Source organism: Carassius gibelio, chromosome B12 (genome assembly GCF_023724105.1).
Source record: "Carassius gibelio isolate Cgi1373 ecotype wild population from Czech Republic chromosome B12, carGib1.2-hapl.c, whole genome shotgun sequence".
Lineage (NCBI taxonomy): Eukaryota > Metazoa > Chordata > Actinopteri > Cypriniformes > Cyprinidae > Carassius > Carassius gibelio.
This window is the reverse complement of record NC_068407.1, coordinates 16,809,187-16,827,147: the sequence shown is the minus strand read 5'-3', so window position 1 is coordinate 16,827,147 and position 17,961 is coordinate 16,809,187. Positions and strand designations below refer to the sequence as shown.

Here is a 17,961-nt window from a genome sequence, read left to right as displayed (position 1 = left end):
ACTGCCCCAAGATATGACTCACCCTGAAGAGCAGGCCGCTGGTACGCGAGCACACACACACACACACACACACACACACACACACAAAGAATTAAAGGGATAGGTCACCCAAAAATTTTATTCTTTCACCTTTATTCATCTTCATGTCATTCCAAACTCACAAGAATTGTGTGTGAATCTTTGAAAGACAAATTTAGATATTTCTAAAAAACCTTAATAGGTTTCTATCACACGTCTAGGGAACATTAAATCTAGTAAACACAGAAGCTCAAACGTGCGCGTGTGATTCGCAGGAACCAAGGCTAGTTCTAGTAAATGATGTACGCATGAGTTTCCATTTTTACCATATGTGATGCACTCCATGTATGTGTGTCAATTGTTTATGTATCTAAACAGAGGCCTAAATTAAATCTGTTCATCATGTAAAACAAATGGCAGAATTTTTCTTTTGGGATTCATCTTTTTTTTTTTTAAAGGCTTTCTGTGGATACATGTAAGCAGATCTTTTGTTAGAAGTCTTTGCTTTATATTTAGCCCTCTAATGAAATTTGCACTTACATATTTAAACTTTCTGAATATCAGGAAGTCATGAAAGAACAAACAAAATCACTATCACGGTATCACTGAGATAAAAATCCTGCACAATACATCTTGGCGTGCTATAGACCTATGCATCAGAGAAACAAGTGTTCAGCCATCTTTAGAATTCTGTCTTTGAACTTACATTTTTTCTGGTAGCTCTACTTATTGTAGAGGTAACAAAAGGTGTCATGTGCACTGTAATGTTTGAAGCGGATGTCATAACTGTCACTAGATCAGGAAGAATACAAACAGAAGACACAGAGCACAGCGCTAAAAGTGGCAGAGCTACATAAGGTCTATAGAAGAAATTCAGAATGAACGTAAATGAGATTTGACAAGTCTCAGTCCATTCCTTGCACAAAAATACAGCATGAAAAAAGACTGGAAATATAGCACACAACATACATGAACTACTGCGATAGAGTGCTGTTTATTTAAGATCTATTCTCATTCTTCCAGGAAATTCAGTGTCTTATTTTATGCTCCACAGCAAGTCAAATACAGGTTTGGGATGACATGAGGCTGAGCAAATGTCAGTTTTCATTTCTGGGTGAACTGTCCCTTTAAAAAGCATATCAAACTTAGTGAGCAAGGCCATGGACACGTTCTCTCTTCACGGGTCCAGGCGACTTTCTCAGCAGCTCTGTATACAAATGGCTATGCTGGGGAGAAATACAAGCCTGCTGAAACCCATTAGTCACCGGACACACTTGCAGAGAGGACACAATAATCCACATAAATTAAAATGAAGGGACAGGCGTTTGGCTTGCAGGTAGGATGCCCTTGGCTCAGACGTGGTGTGTAATACAGTAGAGGATTAAAGGGAAGTGTGTGTGCCCACTGGAGCGATCAGGACACGGACAGAGAGGCAGGAGTGAGGGTGGGCTTCCTCACACTCCAGTGGCTGTGCCCACGTCAAGGGCAGGACACCATGTTCAGTCTTCTGAAGCGAAGACAGAAACTGTGAGAAAACAACACAGCTCAGTTTGCCCTACAAATACAGGCACAATTATTAAGGTAACTAATGAAAATACTGTAAAGCAGCTTTCAAAGACAACAATGTCCATTTCTAGAGTCTCTCTTAATAAATGTATCAGGCCTTTTTTGCAAAGTTCATCAGTGCACATTTTTCTAAAGCAAAAACAATATTATCTCCCACTAAACCAACTTTTCTGCTGATGTAACCAAGACTGCGGAAAATGATATTAACTTAGCCCACGGAAAATTTTAGCCCCTTTTATTTTCTGCCAGAAAACAATCTTAATTTCAATTGCTTAGAAAAGTAATAGCAGAACCATCCAATAATATTAGACGCACACTTTTCACCAGTAGATCAATTAGAATGGCAATTAAATCAAAAATTTAAATTCTCTCATTAACACACCCTAATGTCACTACAAAACCTGTATTTCCTCTATGGAACACACTTTTTTTTTTCTTTTTTTTAAGAATGTTGGTAACCAAACATTTTTGGTAACTACTGACTCCACTCAGAAAAAAAAAAAAAAATGTCATCATCAAAATATCTATTCATTTGCGTTCCACAGATGAAATAAAGTCATTCAGGATTGGAACATATCAGGGTGAGGAAATTAACACTGAATTTTCATTTTTGGTTGAACTATCCTTATAATAAAACCTATAAATGCTCAGCAAATGCAATTTTAAGTCATTATAAATGACTTTATAAAAGGCACAAGGACAGACATGCTCATAATCAGAACAAAGGGACACACACACACACACATCAGGAATGAAGAGCCAGTGAAGATAACAGCGTGACATTTGAAGCCGGCTGTGTTGAAAAGCAGGAAGTGGCAGGAAATGAGTATGGGTGTGTGAGTGTTCCCTCTCTCTCAGACAGCATGATAAAAGCCTGCTGGAGTCCAGAGCGTCTATGCTGCAGTGTGTACTTGGCACCCGAGCTGTCATGCTCAAAAGACCCAAAGCGCTCCACCATGATCAAAGACCATTTTCACATGCAGAAACCCAATCCCACGTCTCGCACTCATTCCTTCCCTCAGTACGCTACCAGCGCGCAGTCAAACACAGCAACGCTTAAAAAAATTACAGTCATGCTGCTGTTATTTCCCAGAAGTCTTTTATTAATTAATCCATTACATTCTCTCAGATTATTAATTCTATCACAATTTTTTTTTCTTTGCTGATTTTGGAAATCTGTGGTATTCTCTGAAATTAGGGTGAACATAAATCCTTTTTCTCCCAGACATGTCCTTTTTTCCAGGCCAGGAATTTTAAATTGCTTTAAATGTCCAGGTTTTGGATTTGTTTTACTATAGATGTGCTCCACAGTCCTCATTTTACATATGCACAGCTACATTTCTTTGACATTCTGCATTCCACAATTGGTTGATAAGGTACAAATCCCCAAATGCTTTTGATCAAACTACTTTTCAATCATTACCTTTAGTTTAACTTAAACTTAATTGCTTAATCAAATGAGCCAAAATATTTTGTAAATAGACACACAAAGGACGGGGCATATTTAGAGCTTTATGATGGATAGATCTAAGATCAGTACAGATTCTAGTCTAAACTACTGTGTTGAAAACACAGAAACAGCAGCAATAGACTCAGAGAATTAAGTGAACCGAAAAGCAGGTAAAACTCGTAAAGGTAACAGCACAGGTTTTGTATGTGAAGCTCATCTAGTTCAGCCAGTAACAGGAATTTCCAGCCATCATCACATCAACAGAAACTAGCTTGTTTTTTGAATAATGTGAGGTTTGTGAAGCAGACATGCTTTAGCCAGCAGAATAGAAGTGATTTAACAGGTTAAATGTACTGATACCAAACTTTTGAATGATGGTGTGTATGCACACACACACACACACACACGAACAAAACATAATTCCAGGCTTTATGGGTTTTGATAATTTTTCCCTATTTTCTCCAATGCAAAATAGAAGCTCCAGACACTGTGACATTTCATTTAATCGAGCGTTCCTCTTCTGTTCTGCCTGTTTTGCATAATAACTTTCCCCATTCAAATTGCTCTGCTCTGATAGGGTCAGGTAGCAGCTCGGCAGCTGTGATCGCATTCATGCAATTAACGTTCCGGCAAACGCTCTGGCATAAACGCCACTTTATCTCCTGATTTTAAGGTCATGAAGATGAAATATGGTGCCAATTATGCGTCAGCCCGGAAAAGTGCTGTGTACCAAGGAGGAAGAATTTCACCAGTGAAGATTTTAATCAGCAAGCTCATATGATTCCCGATCAATAAGAGAGCGTTATCTTCAGTGCAGTGAGAGCAGCTTGTGTGGATCAGGATTGGTGATGGATGGGTGAACACTCCAGGAATATCCCTTTTACTACAGGCCCTGTTAATCTGTCTGCCAGCTGACCAAGAGACGACACGGCAAACCTGTCTTCAGATGTCCTGACAAAGGCCTCGGCGTCATTTCACTGGCTGAAGCGTTGAGAGATATTGAGCTCCTCTATCTTGATTTTTCTCTGCTCTTTTTTTATTTAGAAATGTTAACACAAATGATTTCAGAAAAAGAATGTAGCATAAATCTAGGTTGGCTGTCCGTTGTCCATCCTCATCCGATGTGGCCAAAGTTTCATCTTTAATGAGACGCAGCACAAGGTGAAGAGATGAAGTGAATAAATATTTAAGAAAAAACAAATACTTTAATACTTAAAACCGGTAACACCGTCTATCGCGGCAAGCCTAGGATATATACAGTAAAGGAATTTTTACAAAAGAGATTTCAGTTTTAAACAGATAGTCTTCCATCTCTGTTCATGAGTCAATCCCATATCAAAGTTTTTCATCTTAAGCATGTCTTATGTCGTGATGTAAATGCAATAAAAAAAAAAATGTTTCATATGCTAGTGTACTCCCAAATAAACTTGGGGCTACTGCTTGTATTTCATAAAGCAGCTCTTGCAATCTGTCTGTCTCCTGCTGGCATTGAGAGGCTCAAGGAGTAGAGCAAATCTGTGAATGGTAGCGCTGGAAGCTTTGCTTGGTTTGTGACATTCATCTGACATTAATCTGACTGTCAATAGACCTTTGATTCCTTCTGTCTCTCTCTCTCTTTCAGCACATCACCTGCACTGCAAATCATAACAAATCACTGTGCATCACTGTGTATGACACATTAAAACCCAAATATGCTGATTTACAAATCAACAAATATATCTTCAAGAACATCATATTATAGTACATTTGTCAATTAAGCCAACAGACCAGTGTTTCTTGCCCTGTTACAATGTGATTTGAAAGTAATGAAATGAAAAGCCTGGGTTCTGTAATATAATAAAACAACAATAAATAGACAATATGTCTTTGGATATTTAATTTACTCAGCTTCTCGGTTCTTAACACTTTTGCTTCGTCATTGACAGTACTTCATAAACTATATTTTAGGCCTCAAATTCTTTGCTATAATGCCACAAATCTATTCACGAGTCAATCTTGATCAGCCATGTACAAGGGCTGTGCACTAACAGACAAGCACAAGACAACATCAGTTAATCCACTTGTAGCCAACAGAATCCAAACATGAGCAAAAGCATGGTCTAATAATAACATTCCCTACAGCCACATCAAATATGCTGTGATGCGTGCATGCGTATGAATATGATCGTTACATAATCAGCATGCAGTGCATCCAGAAATATTTTTAAGGAGCTTTTCAACTGTGAGAAAGGCAGTCACTAAATGCACAGTAGAGACGGCAGGACACACACTAAATTGCTTTCATGTGGTTGCTGAGAAGATATAGGCACAAATAACAACCAATGAGCCATCTCAGTCTGTCACTGTGGACTGCTTCTAAAATAAGACACAAAGACACTATTTACACACTCCAGTGACTTATTACACAATTCACACACTCCACATCTGTTGATTGGCCTTTGAGATTTGCTCCTAAGTCTTACACACAGAAATAAATGATGCTGTTGAAATTTTTTTTCAACATGATATTAACTCACATGAAATGCCGTACATTACAAATCCCAAAAAATCTGTGGTTTATCTGACATGGAGCGGCTTTGCGTTGACCAACACATCATTCATGATTGCTTTTGTGGAACATAAATAATAAGATTTGTCTTAAATGGGAAGTATCTTGGAAAAGAGAACTGCTGTGTTGAAACAGTCTGATGTACTACTCCCCAAAAAACATTTATGGACACTAAAGAGAAACATTAACAAAGCAGTCAACCCTAAAAAAAGCATCTTTCATTTACTCAAAGTGGATTTGTTTATTAACACTCAGGTGGATTATCACCCAAAAACATGACACCATGGAAGTCATGTTTTTCAGTGAAACACTAGAAAATGATAACAGGATTTCCCTTTTTTTTGAGGGGGGGGGGTGCGCAGACTATCCCTTTACGTTAAAATACATGTTTGTGTTATTGTGGCTGTGGCTTCAAGAATAATTCAATTGCTTTATCGATATATGCATCATAGCACACACATTATGAGCTGAATGACAGAGCAGTGCAGGGTAGCAGCAGCTCTTTTCTGGAGCTCCGAGGAAGACACTGGGGCCAGACAGTCATCCCTTTGTTTCCCTGTCAACAGGCCCACTTGTTGCTCTCACGGATTGGACAGATAAAAGGGAGATTGTGGTCGTCTTGCCTCATGATATCAGTTTGAGTGTGTTCTTTTCAAGCTGGGTTTGTAAAAATAGCGGCGCCTTTGTGAGAGCCAGTGAAGTTGTATGGATGGTTCTAATGTTAACAGGGGTGTCCGGGACTTCTAGGATTTGAACTGCACAGCTTTTAAAAGTAGTAAACAAACCGTTATGTGAGTCAACCACCGGGAGTTCAACAATTGTGTTTGTGGTGATTTTTAAATTCATTATTTTGCCATTTATTTTATGTAATGTAACGTTTGTCAAGACAAATAAGTACAGAGGTTTAAATCCATCAAACACTGCTCCGATCTTCCACACAGTGTGAATGTCATGGGTGGAGAGCTTGATCTCCTGAGAGCCTCTGGCTATGGACAATCTCTCCACAAACTATGATGGATAATTATATCATCAACTATTGTCAAAGAGCCCCTGGAGGATCGCCTATGAAATTCTCAAACAATTAACGGCTTATTTTATCGATAGCTGGATTTTTTAAGCAATTAAGCTTAAAAAATTCCTTTGTGAATTAATCAAAATCCCACTTACAACATTGGGTTTAAGGGAGGAGAGGTATTTCAGCACCAGAGAGAGAGAGAGCTGTGGCTTTCAAATCAAAGCCAGCTGGTATATGCAAATGACAGTTTTATTATCAGCAGTGCTGTGGTGCTGATAGGGTTTTGCTGAGTGTACAATCGCAGCCGAACAAACTTCCTAAGGGAACGCTGTCTCCTCCACCGAACAACAGCCAGTTTCTCTAGTCTTAGACTGGGAGCAGTTTATTGCATGAATATTTCAAAAAGCCCACTTCTATTTTTGGCAAGCTGCAACCTCATTCCCTCTCATTCTAATATTATGCAGAGCCTTCAAGTTATCACAAACTAGTACGGAATGAGATACAGATTATAGTAGGAGCATTCTAGGTTTGATGCATCCCATTTCTTGTAGTGTACACTGGGAATAATATTATTTAGTTATTTATTGCTGATTGTTCAGTTTAAGCAAAACAACTGCTAGACATCTTTTCCTAACTTAATTTAATTGTGCTGTCAGTCACATCTGGCTATAAGAGACTCCTTGAACACAGTGTCTGAAATTTCCCATGCGTTTTTTCATATTTGTCATCACAAAAATTAATCATGCACAGTAACCTTGCACACAGAGTCCAATGTGTATGAATTAATACGTTGCAAAACAATTCTCTAAACAATACAAAATGGAGTCTTCGAGCAATGAGGATGATTTTGTTGTTATAAAGAGAAAAAGAAAGAGGAAATACTGATTCCATCCAATGCTGATATAGCATAAAGAGGAAGGAGAGATCCACCTCCTTATCAAGGAGCTGCGGGATTATCCCGGGCGATTCAAAGTTTGCTTTAGGATGTCAGTGGCTCAGTTAGATGCTTTGCTAGCAATACTGGAGCTACATATAAAAAAAAGACCACCGATTTCTGTGAACTCAGTGTGCAAGGACCTATACAGTGCTTTGTGCTGTCAGACGAACTGGATTTTGGTCTCCGCTTGTATGGTGGCTTTTAATTGTCAAAATAACTCTCAAAATGCTAGCTACAGATGCAAAAAGACACAGAAAATGGAACCCGATCCAAAATCTTTTTTTTAAATAGTTTTATGACAAACAAAAATTTCAGAACCAGAGTGAAAATATGATTGACACGATGTGAAGTCAGAATTATTTCTTAATGTGCAAACATTTCAGATTTTGTGTGCAAAGACTTTATCTCTGGTGTTGTGAATAATGGGGCTTTACAAAAACGACAGAAGCCAGGCCATGCATTCAGTCCTATCACAATCCTGTTTTTCTCCCATTGGCTGAGGAAAAGGCTGTGTCTGTACCGCTCTCTCTCTCTCTCGTGCTGCGGTCGCTGTCAAACCCATCTTCCCCAACCTCCTCCCGCCAAAAATGAGGTCACACGGAAAAAACTAAAAGTAAAGCTATAAATAATACACAGCTACCGCAGTGAGTGCATTCTGAGAACAAGATATTTTCAGGGCACCATCTCTGCACAGAAATAAAATTCTTCAGGCAGATGAAAACATCTGTTCTGTGTTCCCAAAGCTTTTTAGATGTTCTGTGCATCTGCTGTTGCATAAGACAACAGAATCTAAAGCTTTAGAGAAGCTATTTAGGTATGGATATGAACAGAAACAACTCAAATATGAAATCAGAATTCAACTTTTTTGCATTTCTTATTGCTCATTCCTGGACTTATCATGCCAGATGATCATCCACTGACTTCACATTGAGTACATACAGTATATATATATATATATATATATATATATATATATATATATATATAGCTATCATGATATAACTTGCTTTCAGGTCTGGCACAATTCTAGCACGGAATGGACACTTTTCACATTCCAATCCATTCCTGATGTATAATTGTAGAAATTGATTGTGAATGTGGATTCATATTGATGCACATAGGCAAAAGCCTACAAATGTTTCAGATCACATAAAGTAAAATAATCGAGTGATACAAAACATTAAACCAAAAATATAGAGCAGTACTTGATCTTTTCCATTAAGAATTAATTGAATGGCAAAATCAGACATTGCATACCAGCATGGAGTCAGACAATGCCTAAAAAGGTTTCTGACTATATTGGGTAACATTAGCCAGTAGCTAGGTGACGGCAGAGGATAAAGAAAGGCTTACAGTGGCAGATGAAATATTGATGAAAGATTACAAACACAAAACATTTTTTTTTAGGGGTGCTCCGATCATGATCGGCCGATCGTTATGCGCATCTCGTGAGTAAAGCCGGTTCTCTAATCAGCTGTTAATTCCATCAGGTGCCTGATTTCACATAGAGCAACTGTTACTACACAGAGCCGTTATTAATAGAGAAGATGCGCAAATCCACTTCATTTTCAGCGTTTTTTGGTGCTTCTTCTCAGTTAACAACGGCTCTGTGTAGTAACAGCTGCTCTATGTGAAATCACGCACCTGATGGAATTAACAGCTGATTAGAGAACCGGCTTTACTGACGAGATGCGCATTAACGATCGGCCGATCGTGATCGGAGCACCCCTACTTTTTTTTTTAGGAATAACATGCACTGATGAATCATACACAATAGGACCAGGAACGTGTAAGAGCATAAATAAAGTCCATTTTGATTTCATGTTGACTTCAAATACTGTATTAACAAAACCAGAAAGAAAACACTTTACTGCACACATTAAAACCAAAATAAAACAGGAGATAATCACAACACACTATTTTCTACAGAAATAAGCCCTTTAATTTGAAAGTCTCATTGATTTCAGCTTGTTTTTCCACTCTCTCTCTTTTTCAAAGCAGCGCAGCTCTAACATGAAAGGCTCAGAATGAGGACAGAACAGTCTGCCAAATAACATTTTTCTGAAGCTGGAGGCAAGCGGCCAAAAAGAAATCTGTAAAAGAAAGAGGAAGGGCAAGCGTGCATAACATTTCTAATAAGACGGGCACCCTGCTCTCTCTCATTCTCTCTGAACACGGGCCGGCAGTATTAATTCATGTCTTTAGATTGGAGGTGCACTGCAGTCTGATCGAATGAACAGGGGGAGGACTTGACCTTCATCGGGTCAGTTGGCCCATAGATCTAGCAGCTTTAACCTGTATGATGTAATATCTGGCAGAAAGACAAAATAAACCACCCCTAACCCAGAAAGCAGTGTTGTTTACAGTCTAACGTGCATCTTCTGTGTTGACTGGTCTTTAGCTGTGTACAAGCCTTTAAAGTCAACATGAATTCAAAACTGAGCCTATTTACTTTTTATTTACTTTCTTAATATATGATTCTGACCTTACTGAGCATGTTACAAATAACAAAAATAGATTGTATTCATAATCGGTCATCAAAAAGGTAACTATATACTACAACTTTTCATTTCTGATGTCACTTAGCCCCACATGCTATTGGATTCCTTGTTGATTAAAGAAATGTCTTTTTGAATATCCAGTTACACACAGAAAACTGCTTGACATACAGTGTGTGTTACTCTGACTCTATTTAAACTGACTCACCTTGTTGCAAAGAGAACTGATCCTGTAGTATCCTGACTCATAGATGCACCAAATTTACACCATGGCCTCTCTTATTTCCTGATCCCAGCGTGGTGCTAGAGCACAGTGCTAATTTGTTGCATTTGCAGGAGAAATCTATAATTCTGAAGTCACCTGTGCTGTGTCCTCACCAGACGTGTCTGGACAACAAAGTCCCCACTTCATTAGATGAAAGAACAAGAAGCTGTGATGTAATATCGCTGGTTACATCACTGGCTTTCACTTGCATAATAGGGTGCCACAACAGTGCAGAGTGGCCATGGCCTTGATCTAATGCTGACCCAAACACCTGCGTACCAGTGAACTTACTTAAGAACATGCTTATCACCTGACCGCTTGCCCGCGTAGAAACAGCAGTGCCGACGAACTCCAAACAAATGACTCAAACAGTTCCAACAACAAGCGGATGAGTATACATGATGACAGAATTGTCTTTTTTATCTAAACTACCTCTTTAAACAGTTGTATAGGACACGTGAGGTGGCACATGCAAGCATTTTTTGGGTCGGAGCAGTGCGATGTGGCCCGTTTTTGAGCAGGTGTGTGAGCGTATTTATTTCCCCGCCTCGTCTGTCACTGGCTACGCTTTCTCGGCTGATAATCCTCTCTTCCTGTTTCCCTCTGCGCTGAGAGCGTGTTGCACAGATTTGAAGCGTGTGACATTAATAAGAAAGTCTCTTTTTCATAAAAGGACTCCAGCAGAGATGAGCTTGTGGGGCTTAGCAGAGGCGTGTGTATGGCACATGTGCCCGAGAGACAGAATAAGCAGCAGGGACAGGCAGAGAACGCTAGAGCCCTGCTATGAACGTCTGTCAGTCAGTGACCTTCTATAGGGCAGGTGTGTGTAATCATAGTCTGAAGACTTCAACACATATCGGTTGCATCTGTAGTGATGCTAATGTGATATATTAACTGTGTGGTTCACTTTCACAAGCAGCATTACACTGTGTCCTAATCAGGCGCAATGTCCTAAGATTTCAGCAACAAGCAATTTGTCTGTTCACACTGAACATAAAAATACAATGTCATGAGTTGCAATCAATCAAAAACTACAGGCAATTAGAACAATTATGCCTGATTGCTCCATCATTTATTTTTCCAGTGGAATTTTTAATGTATTTGTCATATATTATCTAATATTTCGCAACTTTCTAGCCCATGATTATTAACATGCAATATAGAGCTGGGCGATATATGAAAAAAAAAAATATCTCAGTATTATCTATTTTTTTTACGATATTCGATAGTCATCTCAATACGTTTGCATTTAAATAATAAAAAACTGGGGGAAATATTTAAACTGGGATAAGTATTTTTTCTTTTTTACAAGTTTGTCTACTGTCTCTGGTTTAAGGGAAGCTTTGTGGCATGAAACTATGTTCCCACTGCCAATAAAAACCCTCTCATGGGGAGCTGTTTGCTGAAGCACATACCGTATTTTTCGGACTATAAGCACCTGAGTATAAGTCACATCAGTCCAAAAATACGTCATGATGAGAAAAAAAACATTTATAAGTCGCACTGGACTATAAGTCGCATTTATTTAGAACCAAGCACCAAGAGAAAACATTACCGTCTAGAGCAGCGAGAGGGCGCTCTATGTCTTCAGTGTAGACTACAGGAGAACTGAGCATGATAGAGCGCCCTCTGGCGGCTGTAGACTGTAATGTTTTCTCTTGGTTAATTTCTCTTGGTTCATGTCAAATAAATTTTGATAAATAAGTCGCAACTGACTATAAGTCGAAGGACCAGCCAAACTATGAAAAAAAGTGAGACTTATAGTCCGGAAAATATGGTAGGTATGTCTATATATATATATATACATACACACACATTAATACAAAAAAACTTGTACACTCTCTCTGTCTATATTTTGTAAACTGGTAAAACAAATACAAATATTATAAAAGTTGAATTCCTATTAGTAATTCCACATTGCCATAGCCTATGTTTCTATATTCACACAACAACCATTGAGTGCATTTGTACAACGACCACAATCACAAACAATACAGTTGAGATCTCTTGACAGAACACAGATCGGCTGAATGATGCTTTCATTTAGATGCTAAACTCCAGCTTTGTTTTTCAGATCATCTGCGACAGGCGCAATGAGGAACAAGCATTTGCGTGCACATGGTTGCCAGATTGCCTTAAAAGAAGCAAAACACCAGTAAGAAAATATATCTATGTAACAGCGAAGCTCTGATTCAGAGATTTTAACTCTTGATATCTGGCAACCGTACTCATGAGAGTTTGCATAGTAGAGGAGTGTAGAGCAGTCCGCAAAAACATGTTCCCTTTTTTGAACATTTGGCGTGTTCTTTTGGGAAAGAATGCGTGAATTTGAAATAATCGATATTCACAATATTTTACAAATTTCCATCATCGTCAAAATTATTCAGATATTATCGCTAATATTCGATATATCACTCAGCCCGAATGCATTAGAAGCATTATTTTAAATCAGTGTAAGTGAAGCAGTCTTACACAATGTTTCTGAATCCAAACAACCAATAATATGTGAGCAATACATGATGAACAAAAACGAGATGTGAGAAACATGGGAGATGTTGTGGCAGACTATTTTCCCACATCAGCACAGTGGATGTACTGAACTTTGCTATCCCTGTCCTGGAAGTCAGTGGGAGCTGCACACCGCTGTCAGCACTGAGATAGAGGAATGAGGTAGCACAAGAAGAGAACAAGCTCTGCCCTAAAGCCTAGTGCACTGTCCTCCACCTCCGTGACAGACAGGAGTTGCACCAGCCAAGCAGATAAAGGAGTATTTCTGAATTATTGAATAAACTTTCATTGCAATATGCATGACTGTTTAAATTACAGTTCTACAAATGCATGGCATCTCTGTACGATAAATATTGACCAAAGGATGAACAGGCCTCCGTGTCCTTGTCTAGCTATCTATAATCTGTCTGAACTGTCTCACAGTTTGCATAATGTTGTAAACTATTCAATACTGCATGGCATGTATTTCACACTGAAAAACTGTAAAAATTAAAGCATCTATTCGAGTCAATTCTGGATTCCATTATTTTTCTTGCAGCTTGTTTCAATAATCATTTATCAGTAAAACTTTATGTATCATGATAAATTTATTCTTCAGAAAATAATCCAGAGAGGTTGCGAAACCTATTCATTCACACAAAGCGTTTTGTATTGGTACTATGTTTGTCCCTTTTTTATGACTCCCTTTTTTTGGGTATCTACTTAACAAAACAATGCTTTTTCTCAGTATCCAACCAAATATTATGTTAAAGAGCCTGAAAGATTTACATTCAAGCCTTCTGGAACTGAATATGAACCAATGAATCTGCCACTCAACATAAACAACATAGCATGAGAAGCGTGTAAAGACTATGATGCCTAGTTTTTGAAGAGGCTTGTCTAGTGTTACAAAAGTTCAGCCCTTCATCTCCTATGGAACTTACGGTATGTAAACACTATTATCTGTGACCTTTACACTGCTTATTCCCACACACAACACATATCTGTCAATCGTGTTAAAGCACTAGATTCAAGGTTCTTGAGTGAAAACCCTGAGGGCCTCAGTAGAGAGACATTTGAACATACAAGAACACAATGGCAACACAACTCTATATTGCAAAACTACTTGACTGTTGAAAGCATTGCAAAATGTAAACTAGGCCTATACTATCATCCAGATCTTTATTTCAAGTTGGATGTATAAGCATATATGAAATAAAATTAGCTAGACTACTAAAAACAATTCTTGTGATCCCTGCTACATTCAGTCATGCTCCATGCTAAAACACAAAGTGTGAACAGCCTTATGCACTACAGCTGGATGAACTGTCTACAAGGCTTTAAGCAAGTCTGTTTTTTGTAAACGGAAGTCTCTCTATAAATAAACCCTAATGGGAGAAGATGCTTTAGAGACCCACCGCAAAACTGCACCTCCCACTGTGAAGATGCAGGCCTGACCCCACATACTGAATCCTCTCATTAATATCCTTCCTGCACTCACTACCAGCAGGTCTGATAAAAAGAGGAGAGCGTTACGCAATGTGCCCTCAGAATGACACATTATACGACACACATGCACACACATGAGAGTAGAGATAACACACAGGTAAGCCACAGAGGTCTCACTTCCTGCCACACAGCTGCTGCTGATGCGGGGGTGCTTCCTCTGGCATCACAAGAAACACGACAAAAAGAGAAACAGTATTATTATGACAGGAAGCAGCCCTTAGGGCGACAGACAGGGTTTTTGTTTCCATGTTGTTCTTTTTAAATTGGAGTCCCAGTGAAGGGTCATTGTACAGAGTTCAACGATACGTTTTATTTGTTCTTTCCGCTGACTCAGTCAGGCCAGGAGTTCAGATGTTACCCTGCCGAAATTTGAATGAATGCAACACTATTTTTTTAATCACTGCATTTCCATGTGCCAGAATGTTTCTGTGAAAAAAAATATCTATCTTTATTTTCTAGCAGCTAGGTTTTGTACAGCTATAATGTAGATGTACAACAGACTATACATTTTATAAAAACTGCACTCTATAAAAATATCATGTGATGCAAAATAAACAAAATGTAAGCTTGCATGGCATAAAAACAACCAATACCACATGATTATTTTTCAAACTCACATGTACATTACCTGTTCAAATGTTTGGAGTCAGAGAGACTTTTTTTTTTATTTTTTACATTTATTCAGCAAAAGTACATTAAATCAAATGTGCCAATTTATTTAAAACATGTTTTTTTTTTTTTAATTGTGAAGAATCTTTAAAAAAAAAAGCATTTTATCCACAAAAATACTTTTTCAACACTGATGATAATAAAAAGAAATATTTAGAGCACAAAATAGCATATTAGAAATATTTTCTTGGAAAATGCAACAAGGATTGTGTGACGTTGAAAAATCAGCTTTGAATCACAGAAATAAATTACATTTTTCAGTGTACTACACCAATTAAATCAATTAAATAAGTAATTATTAAATAAATAATAATAATAAATACATCTTAGTGAGAGTTAGTGTGTGACTTCACTTAGTGAGTGACTTCAAAAACAAAAAAACAAAAATTAATCAAACCCACTTTTGAACAGTAATGTACACATCAGAGAGTCTGTTTACTGAATGAATTGCATTCATCTGCACGGATTAATTTTAACCACACATTCAGTCTATACACATACTACAGTTACCATTTACATACAGTTGCGTTCCTACATCTGAAAATTTCAAGAGTCACAGGATTTTTGAGGGGAAGTTCCACATCACTGATACATGTATGACATACGTATACAAGCACAAGCCTCATGGTTTATACTGTATGTTGCGTAGGAACCTAGTATATTACTGAAAACACTGCATGCGATTATGACAGCAGTGTGAAGAAAATAAATAAAAAGGACAATAAAAAGGGAATGTCTTCTTGTTTTATAGTATACTGTAGGTTGACAGACTCATTTTCCATGACTCTAGAATACTTCAGGCTGAGGAGCCGATTAAGAAACCCGAATCAGAGAGCACCGATGGAAATCAAAACCAAATGTGCAGAGGGGGGTTTTGGTGAAGTCATATCACATACCCACCCATCAGCCGGGCTTCATTACTCACAGAGACAGTCCTTTCAGTGAGGGAGGATAGAGCCTCCCCAGGCCATCCCTGTATACGCTGCTGTTTATGATTGCTGCAATTAAGCAGCCAGCTGTGCTGCTGGCAGTGAAAGATCATCTGTGTACCCTGCTCTGTCTCAATGTACCACGAGTACATACCCTCTTCTCTCACACGTCTCACAAAAGACACATGGATGACACTTTGCCCTCTGCATTGCCAACATTCAATCTGACAGGGCTGGCAAACTCGGTGTCCTGAAAGCATCAAATGACACAGACAGAGAGACATACGATACTAAAACAAGAGAGAGACTATTTTCCCCGCAGGCTTATTTTTATAGCAAGTCAAAAAGCAACCAGAAGCAAAGGTCACAAGACATGAAGAATCTTTAACCAATAGCACCACATGAATACCAGACAAACAGAAAACATTGTGGTTTCAGACAGAGAAAATTATTGAACCTCAGAACTTCTGTGAAAGTTAATATTATTATTTCTTAACTATTTTTTTCTTAAAGTTTATAATAATAATATTTTTTATATTATTGTATTATTATTATTATACTTCTGTCCTACAAACGATGATGATAATAATAATAATAATAATAATAATAATACTTTTCTATTGTTGTACATTTATTATATATAATAATATATATATATATATAAAACAAAAACTTAATTATGAAATAAAATGAACAAATTATACAACAAATAAATTCATTATTTTACAAAATTCAGGATAAGAGCACATAGCAACATGTTTGCGTTGATACTGGATTTAAATCAGTGTGATATTGTTAAAAAAATTGTCATATTCATAGGCATCTTGTCAGTAAAAGCTGGTTTTGTAATTAATAGTAGGGCTGTCACTTTTTATTCTATATTCGAATATGCGTTCGAACATGACGTGAAATATCCGTAATCTAACTAGAAATAAAATATCCGGTTTGAAAAATGCCATGTGTAGCGCATTTTTTACAGTCTTAGACCGTTTGTTTTTTATTTTATTCTTTGCCATCTTATCCAGTAGAGGGCACTCTACACATATTGTACCGTAGTTCCATGACCAAATCACGCGAATAAGAGCTAGTAGCCATAGGTTCTGTTCCGCTAGCCAGCCAGGTACGTCTGTGCGCTTCTAACGTGTGTAACTTCTCCACCACGGGGAACATTGTAAATAAAAAGAGAGGGGTGTTGGTGATATTCGAATATATTCGAATACATTGCATGATAGTCGTTATGCGTTCAAATTTGTTTCTAAACAAAGCCATTTAGAGAGAGTTCAGCGCTAAGCTATGCAAAAAACAAGACAATTCCAGGTTTTTACCTAATCGCGGCTGCGATTTAATTGAGATTTACCATGCAGCCCTACTTCTATAACACTTTTTATTGAAAAAATAAGCACTAAAGATTATAGTGAACACATGGTGTATGTTCTCTGGGTGTTTGCTGATCTGAAGCTGTGCCACATGAGAAATACTAAACCATCACTATGTGTTATCAACACAGCTGTTCAGCAAGATCACAAAAAGACATCCAACATTCATTTCACTGTCTGCACTACCAAACCTTTGTGCTTTAATCAGTGTTTACAGTTTAGAGGATTATCTGGAGAACTCCTATTACTCAGATTTACTGTTCAACAGCAGAAAACAGAAAGGGAAAAAAAGCTTTTTTCTGTTGCTTCTGCGGCGTATGGTATCTAACACACTCTTTTCACATCATAATAATCAAGCCAAAACATTGTAGCTAAACCATTTAGTAAAGTCACTCACATGAGCTGATGAAAATAATGGGTTTGAAGATTATAATCCACAGCAATGTTCCTTCTGCGGAGTGACTTCATCCTTCGTACGCAATGAACGCGGACAGCTTTCACTAAACAAAGACAGCAGGGCAAGGGTCTGTGCGTTTATCAGCAGTAAAGATCGCCCTCGAGGCTACAGGTCAAGCAGGGCTAAACACAATTAAGCCATCAGGAGTTAGCCACATCAGCGTGGATGCGTAAAATACAGCGCTGGACAAAAGAGATTTACAAGATGTCGTAAATACATGATGGCCTTGTGAAGCAT

At 38.0% G+C, this 17,961-nt stretch overlaps 1 protein-coding gene across 3 annotated transcripts in view; it reads right to left on the bottom strand.

Moving 5' to 3' along the window:
• Positions 1–17,961, bottom strand: part of LOC127969426 (probable JmjC domain-containing histone demethylation protein 2C) — a 117,071-nt gene that overhangs the window by 43,609 nt on the left and 55,501 nt on the right. The gene's annotated exons all lie outside the window — the stretch shown is intronic.